Source organism: Gopherus flavomarginatus, chromosome 5, assembly GCF_025201925.1.
Source record: "Gopherus flavomarginatus isolate rGopFla2 chromosome 5, rGopFla2.mat.asm, whole genome shotgun sequence".
Lineage (NCBI taxonomy): Eukaryota > Metazoa > Chordata > Testudines > Testudinidae > Gopherus > Gopherus flavomarginatus.
Window position 1 is genome coordinate 25083394 of NC_066621.1, and position 12823 is coordinate 25096216.

Sequence of the window (12823 nt, forward strand, 5' to 3'; positions counted from 1 at the left end):
CTACCTCTCGGGTATAGCTAGTTAGAAAATTTCTGTTAACCAAGCAGCCCTGAGTGGAGTGCATCCCAGGTTTCAGTGAGCTGCAGAGCGGGGTGTGGCCAGCACAAGAAAGCTGGAAAATGAGTACCAGTGAAACAGTTAACAAGCTAGAAATGACTAGGCTGGACACAGAAGAGAAAGCCAAAGAGGCTGACCACAGGAGAACTATGGAGATGAAACAAAAAGAGATAGAGATGAAAGAAAAAGAGATGGAGATGAAAGAAAGAGAGAGAGAAAGAGAAGAAAAAGCCAAAGAGGCTGACCACCGGAGGGCTTTGGAGCTCCAGAGGGAGGCCCACCAGCAGGCCCTGGAATTAGAAAAGGCTAAGCAGGATGGAACAGCCAACCCTAACAACCCTTCTGCAGGTACTGTTCCCCATCCCAGGAAATTCCCCACCTACAAAGCAGGTGATGATACTGAGGCCTTCTTAGAAAATTTTGAAAGGGCCTGCCTTGGGTACAACATCTCGACAGACCAGTACATGACAGAACTGAGGCCACAGCTCAGTGGACCCTTAGAAGAGGTGGCGGCTGAAATGCCTAGGGAAAACACGAACAATTATAAACTTTTTCAAACCAAGGCCAGAATCAGAATGGGGCTAACACCTGAGCATGCCCGTCGGAGGTTCAAAGCCCTAAGGTGGAAACCAGATGTGTCATTTACCCGACAGGCCTACCACATTGGGAAGAATTGGGAGTCCTGGATATCAGGAGCAAATGCTAAATCTCTGGAAGAGCTGTCCTTCCTAATGCAAATGGAGCAGTTCTTAGAGGGTGTTCCTGAGGAAATAGAAAGGTACATCCTAGATGGGAAACCCAAAACTGTAACCGAGACAGGGGAGATTGGAGCCAGATGGGTGGAAGTGGCAGAAAAGAAAAAAACGACTAGCAAGGGGAGCGAATATCAGAAGGGGCAAACTGAAAATAAGCCCTATCACCGAGGGCAACCCAAGACCCCACCCACAACCCAAGGAAAGCCCCAGACACCCTATTGTCCCACCTCACCAGTCTCCAGCAACCCACCTTGGCCCAGTGACCAGTCAGCTGGGCGATATTTTAAATGTAATGAACTGGGACATATAAAGGCCAACTGCCCCAAGAACCCCAACTGAGTACAGTTCATTACACCACCATCACACCAAAGATCCCCAGGCCCAGATGCCTCTCAAATACCCTCGGAGCGAAGGGAAACCTTGAGAAAGGGCGGAAAAAAGGTTATCGCGTGGAGAGTCACCGGGGCACAAGTGTCAGCTATCCACCAATCCTTAGTGAACCCCAAATTCATCAACCCAGAGGCCCAAGTGACAATTTACCCATTCATGTCAAAATCTTTAAACTTGCCTACTGCTGAATTGCCTGTCCAGTACAAGGGCTGGTCAGGAATGTGGACTTTTGCAGTCTATGACAATGATCCCATCCCCATGCTACTGGGGGAAGACTTGGCCAACCAGGTGAAGCTGGCCAAGAGGGTGGGGATGGTCATACGCAGCCAAGCCAGGCAAGCTTCCACACCCATCCCTGTTCCTGAGCCATCCACAAGGGCTCCGTCTGTGTTACCAGAGACCCAGACAGAGGTGGTGGAATGGGATCCCCTGCCAATGACTGCAACAGCCATAGTGCATCCAGTCCCAGAACTGGAACTGGAAAAGCAACCAGCACCAGAACCGTTGCCAGCACTGACGCCAGCGTTTGCAAACCCATCTACAACTCCAACGCCAGAGGGCACCAGCGGGCCTGGACTGGCAGAAGCAGCAGACAACCCTACCCAAGAGGCTCAGCCAGAGCCTGAAATATCACATAGTGCACCAGCGGAAAGCGGTTCACAATCAGCGAAAACAACCCCATCACCTGCATCACTTCCAGAGGGACGAAGCCCAAGTCCACAGTCTAAGGAGGAACTGACGTCTCCAGCATCAAGGGAACAGTTCCAGACTGAGCAGGAAGCAGATGACAGCTTTCAGAAAGCTTGGGCGGCGGCACGGAGCACCCCACCGCCTCTCAGCTCCTCTAACCAATCCCGGTTTGTTGTAGAACAAGGACTTTTATACAAGGAGACTCTTTCTGGCAGACACCAGGAAGACTGGCGCCCTCAAAAACAGTTGGTAGTTCCATGATCATCCCAGTGGCCATTCTGGGGTGAATAGAACCAAGGACTGGTTGGGGAAGTCTTTCCACTGGGAGGGAATGGACAAAGACGTTGCTATTTATGTCTGGTCTTGTGAGATGTGCCAACGAGTGGGGAAGCCCCAAGACCAGGTCAAAGCCCCTCTCCAGCCACTTCCCATAATTTAGGTCCCACTTCAGCTAGTAGCTGTGGATATTGTCCTTTCCCAAAAACGACCCCCAGGGGAAAGCAGTACATACTGACTTCATGGATTTTGCTACCCGATGGTCAGAAGCAGTAGCTCTAAGCAACACCAGGGCTAAAACTGTGTGGCAGTCCTTAGCAGACATTTTTGCCAGGGTAGGTTGGCCCTCCGACATCCTTACAGATTCGGGAACTAATTTCCTGGCAGGGACCATGAAAAATCTGTGGGAAGCTCATGGGGTGAATCACTTGGTTGCCATCCCTTACCACCATCAAACCAATGGCCTGGTGGAGAGGTTTAATGGAACTTTGGGGGCCATGATACGTAAATTCATAAATGAACACTCCAATGATTGGGATCTAGTGTTGCAGCAGTTGCTTTTTGCCTACAGGGCTGTACCACATCCCAGTTTAGGGTTTTCACCATTCGAACTTGTGTATGGCCACGAGGTTAAGGGACCATTACAGTTGGTGAAGCAGCAATGGGAGGGGTTTACGCCTTCTCCAGAAACTAACATTCTGGACTTTGTAAGCAACCTACAAAGCACCCTCTGACACTTTTTAGCCCTTGCTAAAGGAAACCTAAAGGATGCTCAAAGAGAGCAAAAGGCCTGGTATGATAGACATACCAGAGAGCGTTCCTTCAAGGTAGGAGACCAGGTTATGGTCTTGAAGGCGCAACAGGCCCATAAAATGGAAGCATCATGGGAAGAGTCATTCACAGTCCAAAAGCGCCTGGAATCTATTAACTACCTCATAGCATTTCCCAATTCTTCCCTAAAGCCCAGAGTTTACCATGTTAATTCTCTCAAGCCATTTTATTCCAGAGACTTACAGGTTTGTCAGTTTACAGCCCAGGAAGGAGATGATGCTGAGTGGCCTGACGGTGTCTACTACGAAGGAAAAAGTGACGGTGGCATGGAAGAGGTGAACCTCTCCACAGCCCTGGAACGTCTGCAGCGGCAACAGATCAAGGAGCTGTGCACTAGCTTCGCCCCATTGTTCTCAGCCACCCCAGGACAGACTGAACGGGCATATCACTCCATTGACACAGGTAATGCTCACCCAATTAGAACCCCACCCTACCGGGCATCTCCTCATGCCCAAGCTGCCATAGAATGGGAGATCCAAAGCATGCTACAGATGGGTATAATCCGTCCCTCTAACAGTGCATGCTCATCTCCAGTGGTTCTAGTTCCCAAACCAGATGGGGAAATACGCTTTTGCGTGGACTACCGTAAGCTAAATGCTGTAACTCATCCCGACAACTATCCAATGCCACGCACCGATGAGCTATTGGAGAAATTGGGACGGGCCTAGTTCATCTCTACAATAGACTTAACCAAGGGGTACTGGCAAGTACTGCTAGATGAACCCGCCAGAGAAAGGTCAGCATTCGTCACCCATGCAGGGGTGTATGAATTTAATGTGCTTCCTTTCGGGCTGCGAAATGCACCCGCCACCTTCCAAAGACTTCTAGATGGTCTCCTAGCAGGACTGGGAGAATCTGCAGTTCCCTACCTCGATGATGTGGCCATTTTTTCTGATTCCTGGGCAGAACACCTGGAAAAAGTCTTCGAGCGCATCAGGCAGGCAGTTCTAACTGTTACGGCTAAAAAGTGTCAAATAGGCCAAAACAGAGTGACTTACCTGGGGCACCAGGTGGGTCAAGGAACGATAACTCCCCTACAGGCCAAGGTGGATGCTATCCAAAAGGAGCCTGTCCCAAAGTCAAAGAAACAGGTCCAATCCTTCTTAGGCTTGGCTGGATATTACAGGCGATTTGTACCACACTACAGCCAAATCGCTGCCCCACTAACAGACCTGACCAGAAAGACCCAGCCAAATGCAGTTAAGTGGACTGATGAGTGTCAAAAGGCCTTTACCCAGCTTAAGGCAACACTCATGTCTGACCTGGTGCTAAGGGCCCCAGACTTTGACAAACCATTCCTAGTAACCACAGATGCGTCTGAGCGTGGTGTAGGAGCAGTTTTAATGCAGAAAGGACGGGATCAAAACTTCTATCCTGTCGTGTTTCTCAGCAAGAAACTGTCTGAGAGGGAAAGCCACTGGTCAATCAGTGAAAAAGAATGCTACACCATTGTGTATGCCCTGGAAAAGCTACGCCCACACGTTTGGGGATGGCGCTTCCAGCTACAAAGCCACCATGCTGCGCTAAAGTGGCTTCATACTGCCAAGAGAAACAACAAAACAACTTCTTCGATGAAGTTTAGCTCTCCAAGATTTTGATTTTGAAATTCAACACATTTCAGGAGCTTCTAACAAAGTAGCTGATGCACTCTCCCGTGAAAGTTTCCCAGAATCAACTGGTTAAAAAATTATCCTTGAAATGTGGAAAATCTTGTAGTTTTACATAATTAGTAGTATATGTAAAGGTACATGTGTTTTATTTATCTGTTTATTCTAAAGTTCTAGGAAGAAATCACTGCCAGTGTGGTTCCACACTGTCTAAGATTTGGGGGGCCTATCATAAACAGAAAGTCAAGGGTTAATGTCTCTTTTACCTGTAAAGGGTTAAGAAGCTCAGTAAACCTGGCTGACACCTGACCAGAGGACCAATAGGGGGACAAGATCCTTTCAAATCTTGGTGGAGGGACGTCTTTGTTTGTGTTCTTTGTTTTGGGTATTGTTCGCTCTTGGGACTAAGAGGGACCAGACGTACATCCAGGCTCTCCAAATCTTTCTGAATCAGTCTTTCATGTATCAAAATTGTAAGAAATAGCCAGGCAAGGCAGATTAGTCTTATGTTTGTTTTCTCAACTTGTGAATGTTTCTTTTTGCTGGAAGGATTTTTACCTCTGTTTGTTGTAACTTTAAATCTAAGGCTGAGGGGGTCCCTCTGGTCTATATGAATCTGAGTACCCTGTAAAGCATTTTCCATCTTGATTTTACAGAGATAATTTTTACCTTTTCTTTCTTTAATTAAAAGCTTTCTTTTTAAGAATCTGATTGATTTTCCTTGTTTTAAGATCCAAGGGGACTGGGTCTGAACTCACCAGGGATTGGTGGGGAGAAAGGAGGGGGGATGGTTAATTCCTCCTTGTTTTAAGATCCAAGGAGTTTAAATCTGTGTTCACCAGGGAATTGGTGAAGCCTCTCAAGGCAACCCAGGGAGGGGAAAGTCTGCGGGGGGTGGGGGGGACAGGGAGTGCGCCAGACACTGAATTTCTGGCTGGTGGCAGCGTTACCAGACCTAAGCTAGTAATTAAGCTTAGAAGTGTTCATGCAGGTCCCCACACTTGTACTCTATAAAGTTCAAAGTGGAGAAAGAAACCTTGACAGTGTCAGTCTTCCTTAGATCACAGTGACTTTGTATCAGGGAGTGTTCTTACTTTCTCTGTCTTGTAAAGCGCACACTAGTGACACTAACCAGATAAATAATGGAGACATCACACACACACACAAATAACCAAGCCCTTTGTCATGAAGACTGTTCTCACCAGTAAAGCAAGCTATAACCATTAGGAAATGCACAGAGGACTAAAAGGCTGCAAAGTGAAGCACTCTCAAGTTAGGAAATACCAGAATGAGCATTGCCTGTGCAACGTTAGCTTTGCATGAAACGAGGCAGGGATCCTACAGGCAACAGACTCCTTCAATACACAGCCCCAGAGCAGAAAACCCTGTACGCTGAATAAGGCAGGGGTCCCGTTGGAAAAAAATACTATGGGATCATATCATTAAAGTCTGCATCATCCTGCAAATGCACAAGAGGACTGAACTGAGGGTGCCAGGGCAACACTTCTTTGGACATTTGCTAACCTGAGAATGCTTCACTTTGTAACCTTTTCATCCTGTTTAAAATCCTTGACTTTGTATTTCCTCATGATTTGATTGATGAAAGCAAACGTGAGTAATGTTAAATGAAGAGTTTTTGTTTATTAATTTCCTTTGTTTTTTTTTTAATAGGAAGAAAATCTTTTATCTCTGTGCTGTGTAACGGGGTGACCACCCGCTCCAGCCTGGAAGGGGTTGGAAAAGCCCTGCAGAGGTCTGGGGCTGGGCAAGGTAAAACCCTGGCTGATTGGGGAAAGTGGCTGCAGCTTGGGCCACACCCCAAGCTGAGCAACAGGGCCTTATAAGAAGGCCAGGGAAGGCAGAATGATCAGTTTTTTTCTGTTTGTAGAGGGAGAAGGGTCTGGCTGCAAGGAACTAGAGACAGGATACCTGAGTGGAGAAGGGCTGGGGACAGGCTGAAAAGCTGGGGAGCTCTAGCCTGGAAAGCCCTTGGCTGTGGCCTAGCAGAAGACAAACGGGTACTGGGGGTTGTAGAGGGCAGCACAGGGTTGGCTAAGGCAGCAGGTCCAAACCTTCCTTGCCAGTGATGAGTGGCTGATACTGCAGTCTGCCCCAGGGTGTGGGGGTTAGATGGCTGACTGGTGGTAGCCTGATACTGAGGTGAGGTGGGGACAGAAGGTGGAGGCTCTGAGAGAAAGGGGCTACTGCAAGGGGGCAGCACCTCTGCTAAATGGGCACTGGGTCCAGGGAGAGGCACGGGGGCAAGAGGACAGGTGGATCACTGGCCTGCAGAGAGCGCTCTGGAGCTGGAATGAGCTAATTCCCAGAAGTCACCAGCAGGAGATGCTGTGGGGGTGAGTCTGCACCTCTACATGCTGTTTAAACAATGAAGCTCTTACTCATGTGTTGGTTCAGTCTATATTTTATTGCTATTGTTCTCTTGGTGAAAATCCCTGTTTCACCACTCAGTGCTGTGCTGATCAGAGTATTGAAAGTCATTACATTAAACTGCATTAAAACAAAACTCATTTGATGCAACTTCAGGGTCAGTGACAGTTCTCAGCTATAACCCTGAATGTGCAAGAACCAGAGAAACAATATTCAAGAAAAAGAGCTGGAATTGTTCATGTTGTTTTCACCTAGGCCTTGCTGAGGACAGTAGCAAACACCTGCCCTTTGCGAAGGAACACAGCACCCTACCACAGCACAAACACCCCTGAGCACAGCAGGGGCTGTCCTGGTTATCCAGATCGGGCCCTGTTTCATTACAAACTTCCTTTCTGTGATGATGATCTGGTAATAATGGGGCAACTAGTTGTCAAAGGTAGCTGTTGCCATGGCAGCCAGGGTGCTAGTCATTCTCCCCAAGTATGAAAATTAACCGGAGGGAGGGAGTGCTGAGTGGTGGGTTATCTCTGATGTTACAATGCTACTGCTCAGGCAATACCAGTGGGCAGCAAATGTATGGTGTGTATGTGTGTTGTCGGGGGAGAGGGGGGGAAACAGGCTTTCCCAGTGCTCCTGTTTTCACACATTTCCTACAGAAGCCAACAACATAACTACCCAGAATACACATTAATGATGATTCCACCTACCTGATAATTAGTCGCTGAAATATGATTCAAATCCCGCATGGCATGTTTAGAGACAAGGGTTCCAAAAAAAGGAGAGGCCTTGTAAAACAGAACATGTTGATGCTCTGGTGTATTTGTGGTTGTGTTAAAATTGAATACTGTGACTTTAAATTTTGGGCAGGGTTCCTGGGTGTGCTTGCATGCTAGGGAGCTCAGTAGGGCAGCCCACAATCAGGGTGTAGCAGCAGCCAGTCAGCAGGTACCCAGTGAGTTGTGCCTCTCTGTTACAGGCAGTAGACTGCGTTCTCTCCCTCTGAGTTTTGGGTTCTTATGTGTTATTGGTCTGGCTCCTAAGAAACAAATTAGCGAGACTTTGCAAACTTCCAGCAAGAGTATTTTATGTTTTCTCTAACTTGCCTGCTTGTGTGCCACAAAAAATAAAAGGGACAATCTGGTCCAAAACAAAATAAACTTTTGAAGCCAAATGTCCTTTTGAAATACAAACATGGAACCATTTCATTTTGGTAACATTGATTTTACTGAAGCACTTCACTTTTCCTTTCCTTTTCACAGAGAGGAGCCTAAATTAGGTTTCCCTAAATCTATGATTGGAATAGTGACGCAAAACCTCACTAGAAGCTAAGCAGCTCAGAAAGAATAGCATGATCATGCTACAGTAGAACCCTGTTTATCTGACCTTCTATTATCCGATTCTCCGTATTAACCCCAAAACCAGCACACACAGGTACAGAAGTGGGCAATGTAACTGCGAACACTGTGTGCCCTTAGCCCAGGGATGGGCAAACTGCCCCATCTGCAGGCACTGCCCTGAAGCTCCCATTTGCTTTGGTTCCCAGCCAATGGGAGTTGCAGGGGCGGTGCTTGGGGCACGGGCAGCATGTGGAGCCTCCTGGATTTCCTTATGAATAGAAGCAAGGTAGAAGATGTGCTGCTGCTTCTGTGAGCCACATGGAGACACGGTACTCATGTTTTTGTCGCTCTTATCTGGACTCTGCAATTGATCCACATCTTTCCTGAAAAGTGATGCCCAGAACTGGACACAAGACTCCAGTTGAGGCCTAGTCAGCGCGGAGTAGGGCAGAAGAATCAGTTCTAGTGTCTTGCTTACAACACTCCTTCTCTTACCTCCATATTACAAGTGACAAACAGAGGCAAAGAGAGACTAAACCCAGATTTTTTTAAAGGTATTTCGACCACATAAATCCCATTGATTTCAATGGGAATTAGGAACTGAAATCCCTTTAAAAAATCGGGCCCAAAGTGATTTGCTCAAGATCACAAAGAAAGTCTGCAGTGGAGGCGGAATTGAAACTCAGAGCCCTGAAGTCTTAGGCGAGTACGATAACCTCTGGACCATCCTTTCTCCTGTGTCTGTCTAATGACGTGTTTGTCTGTCTAACCCCAGACATAACCATGTCTCCGTCTATCCCCATAGAAAAACATCTGTCTGTCTAGTGTCTGTCTGTCTATCCCCGAACAGAGCCATCTGTCTGACTATCTAGCTATAAAAACACCTCTCCATGTTCACCTCCCTTTATTTAATTGTACAGTGATTTTAGGTGGGGGCTGTGATAATAGTGGTGACAAATAGAAATAATAACAGTCTGAGCATCTCTTTATATCAGCTGCTAAGTTAACCGATGTAGTTCAAAAGGTAGTGGAATGAGCAGGGGGAGGTGTCTATATTGCAGAAATCACATTTCAGTGCATAAAGGAGAAGCTGCAACACAGTTACTGGACACTGTTTTTCAAGGGAAATGGCGCCTTCCTTCATTATCGGGCTCAAGTTCCATTTCCAGATTGTTTCATCCTGTAAATCACATGATGACAGAAATTTCTGCACAATGACTTAGTGAGCGAGAACTAGCCCATATCTGCACTTCAGTACTGATCAGTAAAAACCAGTCCCTATATTTACATACAGCGAGGAATAATTTTCTGGTGTATTGTCCTCCTCAGGGTGTCCTTCACCCCCTTGTTCCTCAGGCTGTAGATCAGGGGGTTCAGCATGGGGATCACAAGGGTATCGGACATGGCGGTTCTGAGAGGGACCAGACATGTAAGCAGATTCCTCCAATCTTTCTAAAAAAACTCTTCTGTTCTAATTTTAGTAAGTACCAGGAAAAAGGTGAGTTTAGTCTTTTGATTGTTTTCTGTATTTGCAAATGTGTATTTTGCTGGAAGTATTTTAAATTGTATTTTTGCAGGGGGGAGGCTTCTCTCTAGTGTCTATAAGCTGAAAGACCCTGTAATATACCATCTTGAATTTACAGAAATGATCTTTACTCTTTCTTTCTTTCTTTTATTAAAAGTTTTCATTTTAAAAGACCTGATTAATTTTCCCCTTGTTAAGGCTCAAAGGAAATTGAGTCGGTACTCACCAGGGAATTGGTGGGAGAGAAGAGGGGTGGAGGTGGAATTCCTCTGTGTTTTAAAATTCAAGGAGTTTGAATCACAGTGATCTTCCAGGGTAACCCAGGGAGGGGAAGCCTGGGAGAGGCAATGGTGGGGGAAAGGGTTTACTTTCCTTCTGTCAAGATCCAGGGGATCTGGTCTTGGGGTCTCCAGGGAAGGTTTTGGGGGGACCAGAGTATACCAGGCACTGTAAGTCCTGGTTGGTGGCAGCCTATTAGATCTAAGCTGGTAATTAAGCTTAGAGGAGTTCATGCTGGTACCCCCTCTTTTGGACTCTAAGGTTCAGATTGGGGATTTATACCATGACAAGAAAGACTGGAGGAATCTGCTTACATGTCTGGTCCCTCTCAGAACCCAGAGAGAACACAGACAAAAAAAAACCACACAAACAAAGACTTCCCTCCACCGAGATTTGAAAGTATCTTGTCTCCCGATTGGTCAGGTGTTCCAGGTTCAATGTTTGTTAACCCTTTACAGGTGAAAGAGACATTAACTCTTAACTATCTGTTTATGACATGCCCCCCCAAATCGCAGACAGTGGGGAACCTCACTGGCCATGATTTTTTCTAGAACTTTAGAATAAACAGATTAATACAACACATGCACCTTTACATATACTACTAATATGTAAACTACAAGACTTTTTATATTTTAAGAACAAGTTTTAACCAGTGGATTTTGGGAAACTTTTACAGGAGAGTGCATTAGCTACTTTGTTCAAAGCTTCTGAAATGTGTTGAATTTTAAAATCAAAATTTTGGAGAGCTAAACTTTATCAAAGCAGTTTTTTGTTGTTTCCCTTGGCAGTATGAAGCCACTTTAACGCAGCATGGTCGGTTTGTAGCTGGAACCACCGTTCCCAAACGTATGGGCGTAGCTTTTCCAGGGCGTACACAATGGCGTAGCATTTCTTTTTACTGACTGACCAGTGGCTTTTCCTGTCAGACAGTTTCTTGCTGAGAAACACGACAGGATGGAAGCTGTGATCCAGTTCTTCCTGCATAAGAACTGCTCCTACACCACGCTCAGATGCATCTGTGGTTACTAGGAATGACATGTCAAAATCCGGGGCCCTTAGCACAGGGTCAGACATGAGCGTCGCCTTAAGTTGGGTAAAGGCCTTCTGACACTCATCAGTCCACTTAACTGCATTTGGCTGGGTCTCTTTGGTCAGGTCGGTCAGCGGGGCAGCGATTTGGCTGTAGTGTGGTACAAATAATCTTAATACCTGGCCAAGCCTAAGAAGGATTGGACCTGTTTCTTTGACTTTGAGACAGGCCACTTTTGGATAGCATCCACCTTGGCCTGTAGAGGGTTTATGGTTTCTCAACCCACCTGGTGTTCCAGGTAAGTTACTTTTGTTTTGGCCTATTTGACACTTTTTGGCCTTAACAGTTAGTTCTGCCTGCCTGATGCACTTAAAGACTTTTTCCAGGTGTTCTAGGTGTTCGGGCCATGAATTAGAAAAAAAGGCCACATCATTAAGGTAGGCAACTGCATATTTTTCCAGTCCTGCTGGTAGACCATCTACCAGCCTTTGGAAGGTGGCAGGTGCATTTTGAAGCCCGAAAGGAAGCACATTAAATTCATACACCCCTGCATGGGTGATGAATGCTGACCATTCCTTGGCAGGTTCATCTAGTGGTACTTGCCAGTACCCCTTGGTTAAGTCTATTGTAGATATGAACTGGGCACGTCCCAACTTTTCCAATAGCTCATCGGTGCATGGCATTGGATAGTTGTTTGGACGAGTTACTGCATTTAGCTTACAATAGTCCACGCAAAAGCGTATTTCTCCATCTGGTTTGGGTACCAGAACCACTGGAGATACCCATGCACTGGTAGATGAGCAGATTATACCCATCTGTAGCATGTTTTGGATCTCCCATTCTACAGCAGCTTGGGCATGAGGAGACACTTGGTAGGGTGGGGTTCTAATTGGGTGAGCATTACCTGTGTCAATGGAGTGGTATGCCCGTTCAGTCCATCCTGGGATGGCTGAGAACAATGGGGCGAAGCTAGTGCACAGCTCCTTGATTTGTTGCTGCTGCATATGTTCCAGGGTTGTGGAGAGGTTCACCTCTTCCACGCCACCATTATTTTTTTCCTTTGTAGTAGACACCTTTAGGCCACTCAGCGTCATCTCCTTCCTAGGGTGTAAACTGACAAACCTGTAAGTCTCTGGAATAAAAGGGCTTGAGAGAATTAACATGGTAAACTCTAGGCTTTAGGGAAGAATTGGGAAATGCTATGAGGTAGTTAATAGCTCCCAGGCGCTCTTGGACCATGAATGGCCCTTCCCATGATGCTTACATTTTATGGGCCTGTTGCACCTTCAAGACCATATCCTTGTCTCCTACCTTGAAGGAAAGCTCTCTGGTATGTCTATCATACCAGGCCTTTTGCTCTCTTTGAGCATCCTTTAGGTTTCCTTTAGCAAGGGCTAAAGAGTGTCAGAGGGTGCTTTGTAGGTTGCTTACAAAGTCCAGAATGTTAGTTCCTGGAGAAGGCGTAAACCCCTCCCATTGCTGCTTCACCAACTGTAATGGCCCCTTAACCTCATGGCCATACACAAGTTCAAACAGTGAAAACTCTAAACTGGGATGTGGTACAGCCCTGTAGGCAAAAAGCAACTGCTGTAACACTAGGTCCCAATTATTGGAGTGTTCATTTATGAATTTACTTATGGCCCCCAAAGTTCCATTAA

General features: G+C 46.4%; 1 pseudogene; it reads right to left on the bottom strand.

Annotated features, from left to right (window-relative positions):
* The window catches only part of LOC127051467 (uncharacterized), a 99825-nt pseudogene extending 90090 nt beyond the window's left edge, over positions 1-9735 (bottom strand).
* Positions 9736-12823: the final 3088 nt, after the last annotated feature.